The sequence below is a fragment of the Sus scrofa genome, chromosome 14, assembly GCF_054392235.1.
Source record: "Sus scrofa isolate SSC_HxYL_T2T_F1_AM1 chromosome 14, Sscrofa_HxYL_maternal_Yorkshire_Landrace_v2.0, whole genome shotgun sequence".
Classification (NCBI taxonomy): domain Eukaryota; kingdom Metazoa; phylum Chordata; class Mammalia; order Artiodactyla; family Suidae; genus Sus; species Sus scrofa.
The window spans coordinates 56,395,074-56,411,063 of NC_139396.1; the positions used below are offsets into that span (position 1 = coordinate 56,395,074).

General features: G+C 50.6%; 1 protein-coding gene across 17 annotated transcripts in view; it reads left to right on the plus strand.

Moving 5' to 3' along the window:
• The window catches only part of NOS1 (nitric oxide synthase 1), a 188,654-nt gene that overhangs the window by 57,009 nt on the left and 115,655 nt on the right, over positions 1-15,990 (plus strand). For 4 of the 17 annotated variants that reach the window (XR_014826157.1, XM_021072696.2, XM_021072699.2 and 1 more), the window contains exon 1: positions 5,714-5,953. The exons of 3 other annotated variants lie outside the window; for them this stretch is intronic. The gene's annotated coding sequence lies outside the window, so the exon portion shown is untranslated. Of the gene's footprint in view, positions 1-5,471; positions 5,613-5,713; positions 5,954-10,363; positions 10,493-15,990 lie in introns of those variants that run through there. 10 more of the 17 variants (XM_084994182.1, XM_021072700.2, XM_084994179.1 and 7 more) reach the window with 5 other exon arrangements.

Sequence of the window (15,990 nt, forward strand, 5' to 3'; positions counted from 1 at the left end):
CAAGACAGAGTGGCAATCAGAGGATACAAATAGTGTCGGGGTAGCCCAGTACTCTCATCCCACTCAATTCTTACCCACATAGTGTGGACCCAAGCTCCTGAGGTTCCCAAGGTCCCCAAAGCTGAGTAAATAGAAGCATGGATCTACCAGGCAGGTCTCAGGAACAGGCAGGTTACAGTGAAGGTTTAGCGCCATCTATCGGTCATTCAGGGAGCTGCCTCTGCCGAATAAGCTTCATAGCGTAAAGGGCACCAGCAAACGTACTCTCCTGGCTTTCTCAGGCACGAAGTTGCCTCCTTTTTGCTTATTAAAGTGCCCTGAGAGACCATCTGTTGCTTTTAACCTGTCCCTGGTTCCACGCTTCTTTAAAAAGCCACCGAATACAGTCTTCCACCCTAGAAAAATACACTTGCACTTGATTTTGCATATAGTTCCAGGGAGTTGCCTATCCTCCAGTTAAAATCACTTTCTGAGATCCAGAGATGCCAAGGGGCTTGCCCAAGTTCACACAGCCCATTAGTGGCAAAGTCAGGTCTGAGAGTCAGAAGTTCCAGCTTCAAATCTAGTGCTGCCTATGCTCGGGCTGCCTCTTTAAGCCTTAAAGCACTCCTCCTTTTTTCTTCCCTGTCAGAATCCTGTGAATGTCTGCAGGATATGTGACCACTCAGCAGCCATCCCAGGGACTGTGGCACTCCCACCCCCACCCCACCCCCAGGGGTTCCAAGCTCTCAGACAACCCTGTTTCCTGTACCTTAGTTTTGCTGGCCTGCCCTCCCCCAGACCCCCCAGGGCCACAGTGATGACCCACCCCTCATAGGGATCCTAACCCGGGAGCCACAACAGGGATCTGATGGGCCACTGATAGGATCTTGCCTTTGAATGAGTTGCCAAACCTCCCTGGACCTTGACCTTCCTATGTATAAAAAGCCAGGGTTGAGGAGAGCCGTCTCCAGGGCCCTCCCACGGTGCTGAGCTTCTCACTTCTTTTAAGACTAACACACACACTCTACCCTGGCACAATCTTCCATAAGCACACTGAGTGACTTCCCCAGCTAAGCACCCAGGGGCAAGGGCAGAAGCTAATTCTTTTCCAGAATCAGAGGCCCTGGGTCCATGGGTGGAGTGGGCTAGGGAATCTATGTGCAATGGGAGCAGGGGGACACAGAAGAGCCCCCCCCCCACCATGGGTCTTTCAACACCCCCCTGAGCCTTCGACTCAGGACGGAGAAGCAAACCAAGGGGTGTTGCTTGGAGATAGGGGTGTGTGGGGGATGGTGAGGGATGGGTCAGGGGGTGACTGGGAGGGTTTAATGAAACAGTGCACAGAGTTTGGTATACAGCTGATGGTTAATAAGGGAGTTAAGGGCATTACATACCTGGACCCCAGTATGCTCTGCATGCATTTCCTCACCAAACATTTATTGGGTTTGGGGTTGGAGCAGAGCTTCTCAAACTTGAGTGTGGATCAGGATCACCTGGAAAGCTTGTGCACAGATAACTGAGCCTCAGCCTGAGTGTCTGGTTCCAGTGGTCTGGGGCAGGGCCCAAGAATGGGCATTTTGAAAAGGTTCCCAGCGGATGCTGAGGCTTCTGGTTCATGGAACACACTTTGAGAAGCACTGGTTTCCAGTGACAAATGCCGTAACTGTGTGGCGCTGTTAACAGTCCAACTTTAAACCAGTCAAGATTCTAAAGTGTGTTGTGATAGAAGAGGGGAGGGGCTTCTCCAAAGAGGACATGTTTACGCTCAGACTTGAAGAGTGGGGGGCGGGAGGGGCCAGGGGGCGAGGGGAGTTTTGTTAAACACAGACTGAGCAGGTGCCAGGATCCCTCTCCCACTTCTCATCTACTCTTCCCAGTCAACTGGAAGGAGGCAGGATTAACCCCATTTTACAGATGAGGAAGCTGAGGCTCAGGCAGGCCAAGGACCATCCCAAGATCAGTGGCAAAAAAGTGGCCCCAATCTGTCTGTTCAGAGGCCACCTGCCAGCTCCCACACACTCTCTGCTGCTTCTGTCCTGCATCCCCATGCCCCACCTCCCCTGGGAGAGCTGCCACCTTGACACAGCGGCAGGGCCCAGCCAGCTGCACTCTGGCTGCTCCCCCCGCCCCCTTCCCCAAGCCCTTCAAGTGTTTTCACTGCTGGGTGAATTCAGCAGATGCCTTTCGATCACAGCCTATTAAATTAGCCCCTCTCTGCAGCCAAAAGAAGATAATTATGTTTTCATTAGCCCTGGATAATGTATGACCCCCTCAGTGGCAGCACATTGGCCAACCTCCTCCTTCCATTCCCTCCCCTGGGCTGTGCCAGAGCCCTCTGCTACCCTGGGCCCACCTCTAGGCTGTTGGGTGGGGAGACTGGTCAGGGTCCAGCGTGGCAGAGAGTAGGGAGAGGGGCCGGCCTCTCTTCTGTTTGGAGAAGCCTTTTACCCACCCATCCTCCACACAGGGATGGAGGGTGTGAGCCCAAGAGAAGAGCCAAGAATAATTGTTATCATGGTGACCATTCATGAAGAGCTTGTTCTGGGCTGACCCTTGCATGGGTCTCAGCAGCTTGAGTCCTCCAATGCTCAGGGGAAAGGTGGCATTATCAACATCTCCCCTGGAACACCAAGTGGATCTGGGTAGGATCAGATTAGAAGGGAACACCCAAGCATCCTCCGTTGGTGGGGAAGGGGAGACTCCCCAAGAAAGGACCAGAGGGACACACTGTCCCTCTGCATAGTCCAAGGGCCATCACATGGCTGTGAGGCTCTGGTCTATTCGTGCCCATTTTTGAAGCCCTCTGGCACAAGGCCCCCCCCCCCCCCGCCCCAAACGCCTTACACTCCCACCACCCTAAAAGACAGCAATGACATTATCACTCTCTCTCCACAAGGCGGCGGTGAGGAGGCAGAAAGAGCCCCACACTAGGGTCAATAGGACAGAGTTCTAATAGCTGCTTTTACCACCAATTAACTAGAGGAAGTCACTTTGCCTCTCAGAGCCTCTGCTTTCCCTTCTGTAAAATGGGAATCAGAAAAAGCAACCATCTCTTACAACCTCTATGAGGATCCAGTGAGATACACCCGTAAAAGACTTGGCTCAAGACTGGCAAAATGAGAAGTGCAAAATATGCAAGATAGCCATTAGCTCCCGCCCCAGAAGACTAGCATTGTTACTAGTCCCCTTGATCCCACGGAAACGAGCAGCGTAAGGCAAAGGGAATCTCTGTCTCTGTCTCTCTCTCTCTCTCTTCCTCTCCACTGCCCCCACCTCTCTCTTTCTCTCTCTCTCTGTCTCGCTCTGTCTTTTTCTCTCTGCCTCTCTCTTTCTCTGGTTCCCTCTCCTTCCTTCTTTTTCTCTCTCTGCTGATCTGTGTCTCTTTTGTACATGTAACCGCGCACACGCACACACACACACACACACACACACACACACACACACACACACACACACACCCATGACCCAACCCCTTGTGGTAACTAGCTCCTTCCCTGGGCTCTGAAGCCCCATCTTCCCAAATCTCTGTCTCTGGAGCTGCATTTCCGTGATTTGCTCTCCACGGTGCCAAGACACTGGCTGGAGAGGACAGAACTGGGGGAGTGGGGTTTCTGTCCCCTACTCCCTGAACCCAGGCCCTCTCTGCCCTCTGCAGGTACAGCCCAGCCTGGCTCTGACCCCACAGTCTCACAGCTGCCATCCCCTACCCACACTCCTCCTCCTCAAGTCAGCACAGTTGGCGCTCCAGGAGAGAGGGTGCCCCCACCCGAGGCCCCCTCTGGCCTTGACCCACAGGGGCAGGCAGGCGGGCACAGTAGCTGTTCTAAGCAGGTGAACGGTAAGCCCAGTAGAAGAGAAGCTTCTCTCCCTCTGGCTTCCTGATTTTCCCCAGTTGCCATGGTAATTGAGGGGAGCAGTGTTCTGAGTCTGACTCTGACACCACTGAAGCCCAGTGCTCAACTTTGAAATGGTTCAGGGAAGGGAAGCAAGGCCCAGACTAGAAGGACCCAGTTCCAGCCCCACGTACCCAGGATGCCCCAACCAACCTTTATGTTCCTGTCCTTATTCTCATCACAGTTATTTGTGGCTGCTCTTTCCTGAGCATTTACTATATGCCAGGCACTGTGCCAAGAGTTACCCCAGCATCACCTTCCTGTAGTCATCTTCACAACAACCCCAGGCCAATTTCCAAGCTGGGAAAACTGAGGCTCGGAACCTTGCACTCCACGACACATTAGAAAGGGCAGAGCCCTGGGGCTGCAAGGGAATGTCTCACGTCTTCCTTCCAGCACATGGAAGACACACAGACTGCTACACACCCACCCCTCTGCCAGTTTCTTCATTCTTTCCTCCCCTCCCCATCCCCCACACCCCTCTTCCTGCCCCTGAAGTCACACCCCCTTCTCCCAGGGCTTGATGTGCAGGATGGTTGGAAAGGCATTTATTAGTGACAAAGGGTGATGGGAGGGGATTCCTCTTCGCCTCTTGTCTGTACAGCTCAGAGCCTGACTGGGCTTGCTTCCCTTGGCAGGGCTGGGAGGGGCAAGATCAAGCCACCCAGAGCCAGGGGCTACTGTGTGTGTGTGTGTGTGTGTGTGTGTGTGTGTGTGTGTGAGTGTGTGAATGCTCCTCTCTTTCCTTGGTCCCCCACCACCACCACCACCACTTCCCCAAGAGTGTGAGCAGCAGCAACAGTGAAATGCAAAATCCTTTGCAATCTGCCCAGGAAAAGACAGCTTTTGAGCCGGGTGTATATGGTTACCCATATGTTAGGGCCCCTAAGAAAGGAAGGAAAGCTTGGTTCTCAGCATCCTCCCCTCCTCCTAGCCCAGCCCCGGGGCCTCCCCCACTTGCAGGTTTACCAGGCTACAGGTGAGCCTGGCCCCTCCACCATCCCCCCTCCCCAGCTGCCAGGCCTAATAGAAAGACCAGAACCGGGCAGCATTTCCAGAACTGGCTGCCTCTCTCCCTGTCTGCCCTCCCAAGAGCTAGGCCCAGAACTCAGGCTCCTGGAAGCTTCCAGCCCATGCCCAGCGTAGAACGCTGCGTCTCACTGTCCCATTAAGTGTCCCAACACTGATGTAGAGGCAGAAATAACCACCCTCGCCTCTGGTGGGACCCTCTCTGCCCCAAAAGAGCTGCCCTGTAGCTACTACAGTCAGCCCCCTCCAGCCTCCCAGAAATTGTCATGGGGTGTGTGTGTGTGTGTGCGCGCGCGCGTGTGTGCGTGTGTGTTTCCTGATAGGAAAAAAAAAATGGAAATTAGGTTATATAAAAGATGTATGCTTTGGAGCCCAGAGCGGCTCTTTTAATGAGGGTTGCGACGTCTCCCTCCCCACACCCATAAACCAGCCGGGTTGGACGTCACCGCTAATTTGTTTCAGCGATGATAGGATAAAGGAGGGACATTAAGAAATAAATTCCCCCTCACGACCCTCGCTGAGCTCACGGCTCCGTCCCTACATATTTATGCCGCGCTTCCGGCCGCTAGGCGAGAGCTACTTAGCGCCGCGGCTCCTCCGAGGGCGGCCAGGTGGCGATCCGCGGCCCGGCTGACGGGGTGAGCCAGGGGCGCGCGCTGGGCGCCCCGCACTGCACGAGGAAGCCCACGGCCTCTGTCCCAAACTTGGGTTGGTTAGGGCTGAAGGAAGGGAGGGGACCTGGGAGGGGTGGGGGCTCGGCGAGAGGGGGCGGGAAGGGAGCTGAGCAGCACAAATCGGAGGGGAAGGGGGAGGGATGCGCGCGGCTCCTACCCAGAGGTGAGTGGGTGCGACTGGCGCTTTCCAGCCGCGCGGGGCGGCGGATCGGGAGGATTTGGAACCCGGAGCGCGGCGGCTGCGGGCGCCTGGGAAGAGGAGGAGAAAGAGGAGGAGGAGAAGGAGGAGTAGGAGGCGGGCAGGCAAGCGGACCAGCCGGCGGGCGGGTGCGCAGCGCGAGGAGGCAGACACCGCACTGCCCGGTTCGGCGGCAGGTGAGTTCTCGGCCCGGGCGTCCGTCGTCCCCTCGCTGTCCCCTATGGCTCCCGGCTGCCGCGCCAGCTCCCCGCACACGCGGGGAGGCACAGGGTTTGTGCGTGTCCCAACTTGGTCCCGGCGGCCTCGATCTCCTCCCAGCCAGCGTCCCCAAGCCGGGGACTGGAGTCCTGGGGGTGGTCGAGACTGCTGCGCTCCAACTTTGCAGGGACCCGCGTCCCTCTTCCGCCGCGCGCTCGGCTCCGAGCTGCGCGCTTGCGGTAATGGCGGCCCCTTTGGCACCGCGCGCTACCCCCACGGGCAGCCGGAGACTCGGGCGCTAGTCCCGGGGGATAGTGGCACCTGCCTAACCTCAACTTTCAGCTTTCCTCCGTGCCCCGTTCTCCCGAGGCTCGACCGCCGCGAGCCCGCGGTAATGGCGGACTCTTTGGCATCGCGCGCCGCCCTCAGCGGGGGACCGAGGCTAGGAGGGCTCTGCTCCGGGGGAATGTTGTTGCTCCCGCCTGGCTTCCAACTTTGCCAGGATTCTTATTGCGCTCCCGGCAATGGCGGAGCCACCTGCACCTCTTACTTCTTGCGTCCAGGCGGGATTGGGGTGCAAGAGTGCTGGTTCCCAGAACCTAGGAAAGTTGTTCCTCCCTCTCGAAAGAGACTCCAGGGTTCCCGAACGCGTGAGAAGAGCGCTACGCTGGGATTCAGGTCCAGGCAGTGTACACGAGCGGTGGGTTTGCCGCCAGGTAGCAAGGGTCGGAGCAGGGCCCCCGTAAGATCCAACTTCCAGGGCCACTCGAGAGGCCCTTGGGCCCGAGGGTCCGGGCAGGGTTCTCCGAACTGCTCTAGAGACCTCCAGACCCTCGCGTCCATCCTCCATCCCCAGGGCACCGTGGCCAGAGCGCCAGCGGCTCTCGGCTCGCTCAGACTAGGTTGTCTGGGGAGAGCAAGGGAAGGCGGCTTTCGAGGGACCCCTCTGGGTTCTAATCCTTGATGTACCCTTTACTTGCTGCTTAGCCTTAAGTTAGTCACTTTACCTCTCTCTAAGCCTCAGTTCTCTGGTCTGTAAAATGTGGAAAACACTAACTTTCTCCTGCGACTGCCGGGGACTTTAAAAATAATCACGAATGTGAATGTCAAGCCCCCCACCCCCCAGGCAAGCGCTCAACACAGGGGAAATGTTGCTGGCATTTTATGATTATAAGGCTCCTGGCATGATCCAGGAGACTAGAGGATCAGGGCTTTTCTGCCAATAGGAACTAGGGGTCTGCCCCTTTAGGGTACACAGGCTGCCGCAGTAGGTTGTGGTCCCCAGTTAGCCCAGGGAAGAGGCATAGGTTCTTCCTGGAGGTGAAACCCCCTCTACTCCCAGAGCCCAGCTCAAACCCTGACAACTGGCCCCAGAGGAGTACACAAGTAGCCATGGGAATGAGCGTCCCTGGGTAGAGAGGTATATGTGGTGCTGGGCGGGCATCCAGGCCACATCATCTGGCCTCTGGTGGCCCAGGACCTTGGAAGAAGGGAGGGAGGAGCTGACCCCTCAGGCTGGTCCTCCCGGAGGAATGAGGGAAAACAACCCCCTTTCTTCTGCATTTCTCTAATGGGGATTGGGGCAAATACAGTGAGTTCACAAAGGCACAAGGGAACATTGATTTCCCCATAGTTATTTTGAACTTAAGATAAAATAGGGAAGGAGCCTCTCATACCTCAGTCTGCAGCACTGGCATCCATTCTCCTCTGCGCTCAGGAGTCTTGGTAGACAGATTTGAGATGCCTCCAAAGGGAGTCATGCTATCCCATCATTTTCCACCACCACCACCCCAGTCCTTTCCACCAGCCCAGTTTCTAGGAGCCCCTGAAAGGGCACAGAGCTTTGTGCCATCTCCAGTGTTGTCACCCACAAGGTCTCCCTGGAGCGCTCCCCAGGAATGCTCTTAAAACCTACCCCAGGGCACCAGCATAGCGATTTGAATCCCAGTTTGCAGCTTTGGAACCTGAGGCAGGGCAACAAGCATCCCACCTATAGTTATCTAGCTGATGTTACAACTGGAGACCTCTGTCCCAGTTTCTGCCTTCTTAATTTGAGGGGGGGAGGGGTGCCCATATATGGGCACATAAGCAGTCTGTGCTCCTGCCTTCACACCCACAGCCTCACTTCCTGGTACATCTGCACAGCCCAAGCTACCCCAACCAGACTGTGCCTCCAGAAATTGTGAGTCCCCCCCCCCCCCCAAATCCCAGCCATGCAGGGAAAGAGGAGGCAACATAGTAGAAAGATCTAGTAAGGACTCCTGCTGGAGGCCAAGCTTAGCTCACTCCTTTGGCTGTGTGACCTATGGTCACTCAACCTTTCTGAGCTTCTGGTCCATTATCTGCAAAATGAGAACAGTAATTTCCACAAGGGGTTGTTTTGAAAATTTTGTGATAACAAATATGAAAGGTGTCTGGAAACAATAGTTTTATGTCAAGACTGGTGATTATAGAAGAAAGACTACCCAAGAGGAAAGTCTTCTGCGGCACCATTTGGGGCCAGTAGTATGGATGTGGTTTCCAGATCAGCCTGCTGTTTGTTCTTCCTGGCACTTCGTTGTTTTCCCCAAGTGGCCAAAGCCAGCCTTCCCCACCTCCCCCAGACTCAGTCTTCCCTGGGGAAGGACCTTACCAGAAAGTCCAGGTGTGCCTTGGTGGGGTAGGCTGCTTTGTGAGGGTCTCTGCAGTGGAGCCACAGGGAGCTGTCCAAGGTACCACGTGGACAGTTATCTGGAAAAACTTCCCACTGGTGTGGGTTCTAATTTCCCAGGATACAGGAAGGCTTGAGGGTCAGTTCATGTGGGTGTTGTGAGCACACACAGATCCGGCTATGCTGCCTTCTTGAGTGTATGTTCTGGGCTGTCTTATGACAAGATTTACTCTGTTGCCTGTCACTCAGATTCTGCGGTGCATGCATGCCTTGGTGAGCCTTGGAATGTGAGAGCTACAGGCAACAATCACACCCCTTAGAACTGGGGCTTTTTCCTATTAGCAATCAGAATGATCAGAAGTTGAATTTGGCATTCCAGGGTCAGGTTGAATCAAGAGGCATGCTTCCCACCACTGGTCAGTGTGGGTTTGTATAGTTAGAAACACAAAGACTGTGACAACTGTAAACATGGCTATCTTCCTTGTTGCAAAACATGATAGCATTTGAGCACATCTAATCCAGCAAATGCCAAACATCAGCCCTGTGGACTATTAACATCAGAATCCACCAAGGAACTGGTTAAAAACAGAGATGACAGATCTCACCCCAGATCTAATGAATCAGTGTCCCCAGGGGAGACTCGAAGTTTCTGTATTTAAATAAGACATCTTGATGAGATTCTAATGCCATCAGCTCTCATCCAGCACCCTTATTTTACAGATGGAGAACCCAAAGCTCAGATAAGGTACATGACTTGCCGAAGGTCACATAGCATGGTATTGATGAAGCTAGGCTAGAACCCCAGTGTCTTGGCTCTTTGCCCAGTGTTCATTTATGATAACGTCACATTTCCTTCAGTATAAAGAAGCCTCATAGATTCTGTACTTAAAGGGAATTTAATTCCATCTCTTCCCTCATTGTTACCATAGGTTGGACAAATTGTCCAGGAAAGACCGTGCAATGATTCCACCTACCTTGACCTTGCTTTGCATTAATCCTGAAGCTTCATCTAATGTTGGGGATTAGCCCCATTGGTTGATCCATCTGTCCTTTCAGAGAGGAAAGTCCTTTGAAAGTGACCTAATGGGTATAGCTTTAGGAACCAGGTAATCACAGGAGCTAATAAACCCAAGCCATTGGTTTGGGCTCATTTAAGCAGCTGAGTCGCCTCCCCCCACCCACCCACCCAACCTTTACAAGTCCTTCACCTGTTTGTTCTGCTTAGATGCCTGTTCCTAGGAAAGGAGAAAGATTAGCAGGACCTTGCAATGCTGGAAAATTGAGTCCACATGAATCTATCATATGAAAAGGATCTATCAACAGAAAATACCCCCAAGTCCCCAGTAAAAGCGTAGCTAACAGGCTACAGCTGACATAGATCTTGGCATAGTTGTATTTAGCAATAATCAGCCAAAGAGGAGCAGCAGTCCTGTGTGGTTCTGCAGCAGACGTCAGCACAGTTGTCAAATGTGTAATGATGAGTGTTAAATGGCAGACCCAGTGCCGGGCCTGAAGGGCAGGTGCTTGGATTGAGGTGGTGTGAGCCCTGTTCTGACAAAGCCTGCAGTCTGGCTGGGCAGTGGGCAATAACAAACCCTGTGCCAGGCTTGGAGTTTCGACAAGAGAGGTAAAGTGTTGCTGCAGCACTCAGGATGGGTGACTGGGGGATCAGGGAAGACTTCCTGGAGGAGGTGGCCAGAACTGGTACCATCTGATTTGTAGTACCTTCTCAGTGACAGGGTCTCAGATGCCAAACTGGGTCAAGTGCAGCCAGTTTGAAGGGCAGAGCAGCAAAAATCAAACAAGGATGACATCTGGGGAAGCATCTGATGCCAGGCTCGGGCACTTGTGGATACTGTGACTTGGGGTGAGTGTGCTAACCTCTCTAAACCTCAGGCATGTCATTCATTAAATGGGGATTATAATTACTGCATGGGGTTGTTAGACGGATTCTGTGAGATAGTGTCAATGTGATTCTGAAAAGGTGACAGACAGCATCAGTTCCATGTCAGCGATCGGAACAAAGAAATGCAAAAAAGAGCGACCCCCTCTAGTTAGCCAGCTGACATGGGCCATGCCCCTCCTGCAGTTTTCTCATCCATGAACTGTAGAAGCTGGAATTCAAGGGCAACTCCATTCAGAAGCGTGCAGATAGGTTCTATCTGGCTGGTACAGGGTTTGTGTTTTGGTTTAGTCATTTTTCTTGCCTTTAGGTCACAGCTCCCCCATTAAATATTGCTTATATTACTTGCCTACTTTGAGACATTTCAGTTTATGACTTGGCCTGACTTCCCTCCAAGATCTCTTCCACCTTACATTCTGCATCTCACCTGAGAAAAACATTCGCCCCATTCTTGTTCACTGGTGGCATTCATGATTTCTGCTAGCAGTTCCTTAAAAACAAAAACAAAACAAAACAAAACAAACCTGCTCTGTTAGGATGGAAAACAGATGCCCTTTGCAGCAGCAAAGTCCCCATTTTTCACCTGGGCAGTGTTTTCTGTCTCCTCTCCTATGATTTGTATGTTCTGTCACCTATCATCATAAGGGGTCCCCAGAAAACTCTTTCTTTTTGGCCATCCAAGATGCTTCTGGAGTCTTGGGCTAAGGTGCCTGAAAGAAATGCTACAGATTTTTCAGGGGTGTCTTAAAAAGGGAGGGGTGCTCAGGTTCTGCTGGGAAACTTTGCCCACCAACATTAAATAACACTCAGGAATCTCTTCTTTATTCAAAGCCCAACAGCTACACTGCTACCGTGAGGACTGAAGAGGTGAGCCTTTCTGGGACCTGTTTGCAGGTAGAAATGAAGAAGGGAGCTTGTGAACTCAAAAAGCTTGCCCAACTTCAGATAGAAGTATCAGGCAGCCAGTATTTCTCAGCTGAAGGATTTCTTGTCATGAGCAAGCATCAGAACAGCCACTTCTTCATCTAACAAGCAAACTCTGAGCTCCTCGCTCAGAGCCAGAACCCATAGGACAGGCAGGGGCCAAAAGAAGTGGAAGATGCCATCCTTACCCGCAGGGAGCTCCAGGCACCTGAGAAAGGGATCAACTTGCCGGTGACTAGAATACAGTGGGGCAGATGATGTGAGCAATCGTCCTATTTGGGCATTGAAATAGCCATGTGGATCCCATTGTGCTGTGCTTCATTCCAGGAATTTTAAACATAAAAATGTAGCCTAGGGGGATAAATCAGAATAGTACTCGATAGCAACTGACATATTTTGGGCAGATTTTTCTCTTTGATTTTTGAAGCGGTCTTTTTACTCTGGAATATCCAATAAGGAAAATGAAAACCAATTATATTCATGTACCAGAATTCAGGTAATGAAAAGAGTCAATAACATCTCTGTGCTAGTTTATTAAGATAAGTCTTAGCTACAAAGACCTTCATTTGTCATTTCTCCCCTAATATCATGGCAGTCACTGAACCGAAATCGCTTGATTTCTCACAATGCTGGCTCTAGGAAGGATGATACGGGATGGATTTTTTTTTGGCGTGATATTTTTCTTGTTTGTGATCATTTTTTAACAAACACTCAAAACTCCTACATGCAGATAAATGTTGTTTTCTTAACTGCTGCCTTCAATGCCCAGGATTTCTTGGGAGTGTCTTCTTCAAGACTTGCCTTCAGAAATTATGACATTGTTTTCTGAATCTTTCTCTTGATGTTACCTCACTGGGCTTTTAAGAGTTCATTTGCTTTTCAGAAAGAGGAAAAACACATTGGGAGCCCCATTTTGCGGTTAAAATGGAGATTACATTGAATAAAATCATGTGGTGATTTCGTTTGGAGGTGGGCTCCTTTAACAAAATATATTGTGTAATCAAACTGGATTTCTTGCCTGTTTCTAAACCTGTATCTAAATCAAGCATTGTGCCCTGTGCATCTCACCTTGAGACTGATGACGAGAACCAGCCCCCACGAAGCCAAAAATCTTCCCACTCAAGAAGCCCCTGACAGCCCATTTCTGTGCAGCAGCTGGATTTTTCTTTCCCGAATAATAGGGATTAGATGTATTGCTTCAGTTGCCATTGTTTAAAACACAACCTTAGCTGAATAATGGGTGAAATTTTGCAAGTATTGCTAATTTTCCTCGGTGTAACTAACGGTGGTATTGTGAGTTTTGTAGGACACTGTCTTTATTCCAGGATATTCATGTTTAAGAGTTTAGGGCTAAAGCATCATTATACCTACAACCTATTTTCGAATGGATTCAGTATAAAGATGATAGATAGATAGATAGATAGATAGATAGATAGATAGATAGATAGGATCAGAGAGTGAAAGATAGCAGATATAGATATGTAGGTAGCTGAGTGTGTGGATAGATAGATGGATGGTTGGGTAAATAGATGAATCAAGTCAGAGAGATGATGAATGGATAAGTAGAGTCAGAAAGAGATGATGGATAGATGGGTAGATAGATATAACAGACAGGACCAATATGGCAAATGCTAATAATTGTTAACTATAGTTGGAAGTTTATAGGTGTTAAGGCATTTTTCTTTTAAATATTTCATAATAAAAAGTTGGGAGGGCGAGTACAGCTTTAGTTAGACTTTCTCCTGTATTAAAATTTCCCAAGTGTAAGAGAATGATATTCAGCCTCCTTATCTTTATCCCCTCTACACACACTCACACACACAGACACACACACACACACACTCATACACTCATAAGCACCTCCTTTCCTGGAAGAAATAATCTTGCAGTTTAGCAGAATGTCACTGTTTTCCATGGCAGCCTTTCTTTACATTTTTCCCTTAGCATTTTAATTAGGGCTGTGAGTCACTGTGCTTTATGAAGGCTGGTGACAGTGTCATTTACGACTGTTTAGCATCCCAGTCGAGCCCTCTTCCACGGTGCTCATTCCATCAGGGGCATTGAGGAGTGAGCAGGCGACTATTCCCTCTGTCAGCAGCAGAACAGGCTCCAGGCCTCTTGAGGAACTGAGCAATGAGCTCGAGGTTTGTCCCTAGAATAGCTTCCAAAGTTGCCTTTTCCACCGCTGGCTTCCCAGCCTGGGCACGCCTGAATGTGTTTGAGCTCCGAAGGCTGATTCAGAACTGCAGCTTTGACATCCTTCTCGGTGTCAGCAAGATTTCTCCCAGGCACAGGGTCTGACTGGCCGTGACATCAGCTCTTGAGTGTATCACACATGTGTCAGGATGTGAGGTGATGCAGAGGAGGCAGGATTCTGGCCACATTGGATTCAGATCCAACCACTACCACCCATTCACCTTGCAACTTTGGGCAAGTTATTTGATCTCTCTTGAAACGTCCTTTTCCTCTTCTGTAAACAAAAGGGTAACTCCACTTCACTGGTTTATTGGGACCATTAAATGCTTGTTGACCCATATGGGGTGCTTGGTAAGTTTATTAGTAAGGATGAGGATGGCCATTAGGATAATGCAGTATAGACATGCTATGCCCTTGACCACAGCGTTGCTTCTCATGTTCCTCCCCTGGAGACCCAACGAGCAATGAGGATGAAGACAGGGTCCCAGCAGGAAACAAAACACCTGCAGCTGTGATACTTTATTCCAAAATGATTTAATGGAGGGATTACTGAAGGACATGGTCTTAGGCACCAACAAGGGAGGGAGAAGGATCCAACAACCAGGGAAGTGAGGACCACCACATGCCTGATGAGGCAGGGGAGAGAGCAGTGTTTCTGAAGCACTTTGGGCAATGGGATGGGGTGGTGGAGGTGGCAGGGGCTGGGGAGGGGGGTTCCCAGCCAAAGCAGTGCTCACACAGGATTGCAGACCTCTCCAGACCGCAGCACTGAGACAGGAGGGGGCAGCCTCTCTCTTCTCCCTCTGTCTTATCTTGCTTGTGTCTCCCCCACTGGAGGCCTCCGATCAAAAGCCAAGGGGCAAGGAGCCTATTGATACCCATGGATGTCAGCCTCCTCCTGGGGCCCAGAGAAGGAGGGAGAATGGATCTGAGAACAGAGGATGGAGAACAACCAGTGCAGACAAGGAAAAGAGGAGGAGCTTGCTGATCATCATCAGTAAAACCAAGTTCAGTCCATTAGCTCTGAACAGAAAGGTGCTTCCCCAATTTAGGATGTGCTGGAATGTCCCCAGTTTTCTGTAGGATCCTCATGAAATCCTCAAAGTGAATCAGGCATTCATATCCAACATTGGAATAGATCCTTGGATACTTGGAGGGAATGGGGCTAGGCACTATAAAATCAAGTGAACAGGGCCAAAGTGTTGAGACTTAACCAGCAAATTGTAGAGTCAAGTCCTGGGTTAATTAAGCATCTGGTCTGTTGAGGAGGTAAGACTTACTGAATAAGCTGCTGAATTAGGTTTGGTGTTCAGTCAGCAAGTAACTGGTTTAGTGTCTGTTGAGTGTCCACTCTGTTTCTCAGTGCATATCTGGGGGCAGTGGCCAGCTGTGCCATCCCAGCCAGGTGTGTATATTGTGAAAACGGAGAAGTTCATGGATTCCAAGTAAGGCATTCTAGGGGAGGTATCCCAGCGACCCTGAGATTTTGTTGCACCTTCAAGAACTTCAGTAGATTAAATATGGAGGAACTTTCTTGGTGAAAGCACCGTGATACGGAAAGAATCCTGGAGTAGGATCTGGGAGTGTTATGTTGCACCAGCAAAGATAATAACAGTGGCCAACAGTCTACACATTTGCTAAGGACCAGGTACTGTGCTAAGTGCTGGGATCACACAAGCACGGGTTTTCCAAAATGTGGTAGAACACTGGTGGTGCCCATGTTTTTATGGAGGTAAAATTTACGTAACATAAAATTTATTATTTTAAAATATACAATTCACTGGCACTTAGTAGTCATCATATTTTATAACCATCACCTCTATGTAGTTTCCAAACATCTCATTATCCCAACAGGAAACCTGGTACCCATTAAGAAAGGAGTTCTCATTGTGGCTCAGTGGGTTGAGAATCTGACTGGTATTCATGAGGATGCAGGTTCGATCCCTGCCCTCTTTCAGTGGGTTAAGGATCTAGCATTGCTGCAAGCTGTGGTGCAAGGTGAAGATGTGGCTTGGATCCTGTGTCGCTGTGACTGTGGTATAGGCTTCAGCTTCAGCTCTGATTTGACCCCTAGCCCAGGAACATCCATATGTCACAGGTGTGGCCATAAAAAGATTAGAAAACAAGTGTTCAAACAAAAACTTGAACCCAAGTGTTCATAGCAGCCTTGTTCACAACAGTCAGTAGGTAGAAACCACCCCAATATCCCTCAACGGGTGAATGGGAAAACAAAATGTGGTCTCTCCATACAATGGAATATTATTCAACTGTATAAAAAGGGTGAAGTACTGACACCTGCTCGACATGAGTGAACCTTGAAAACATTGTGCGAAGTGAAAGAA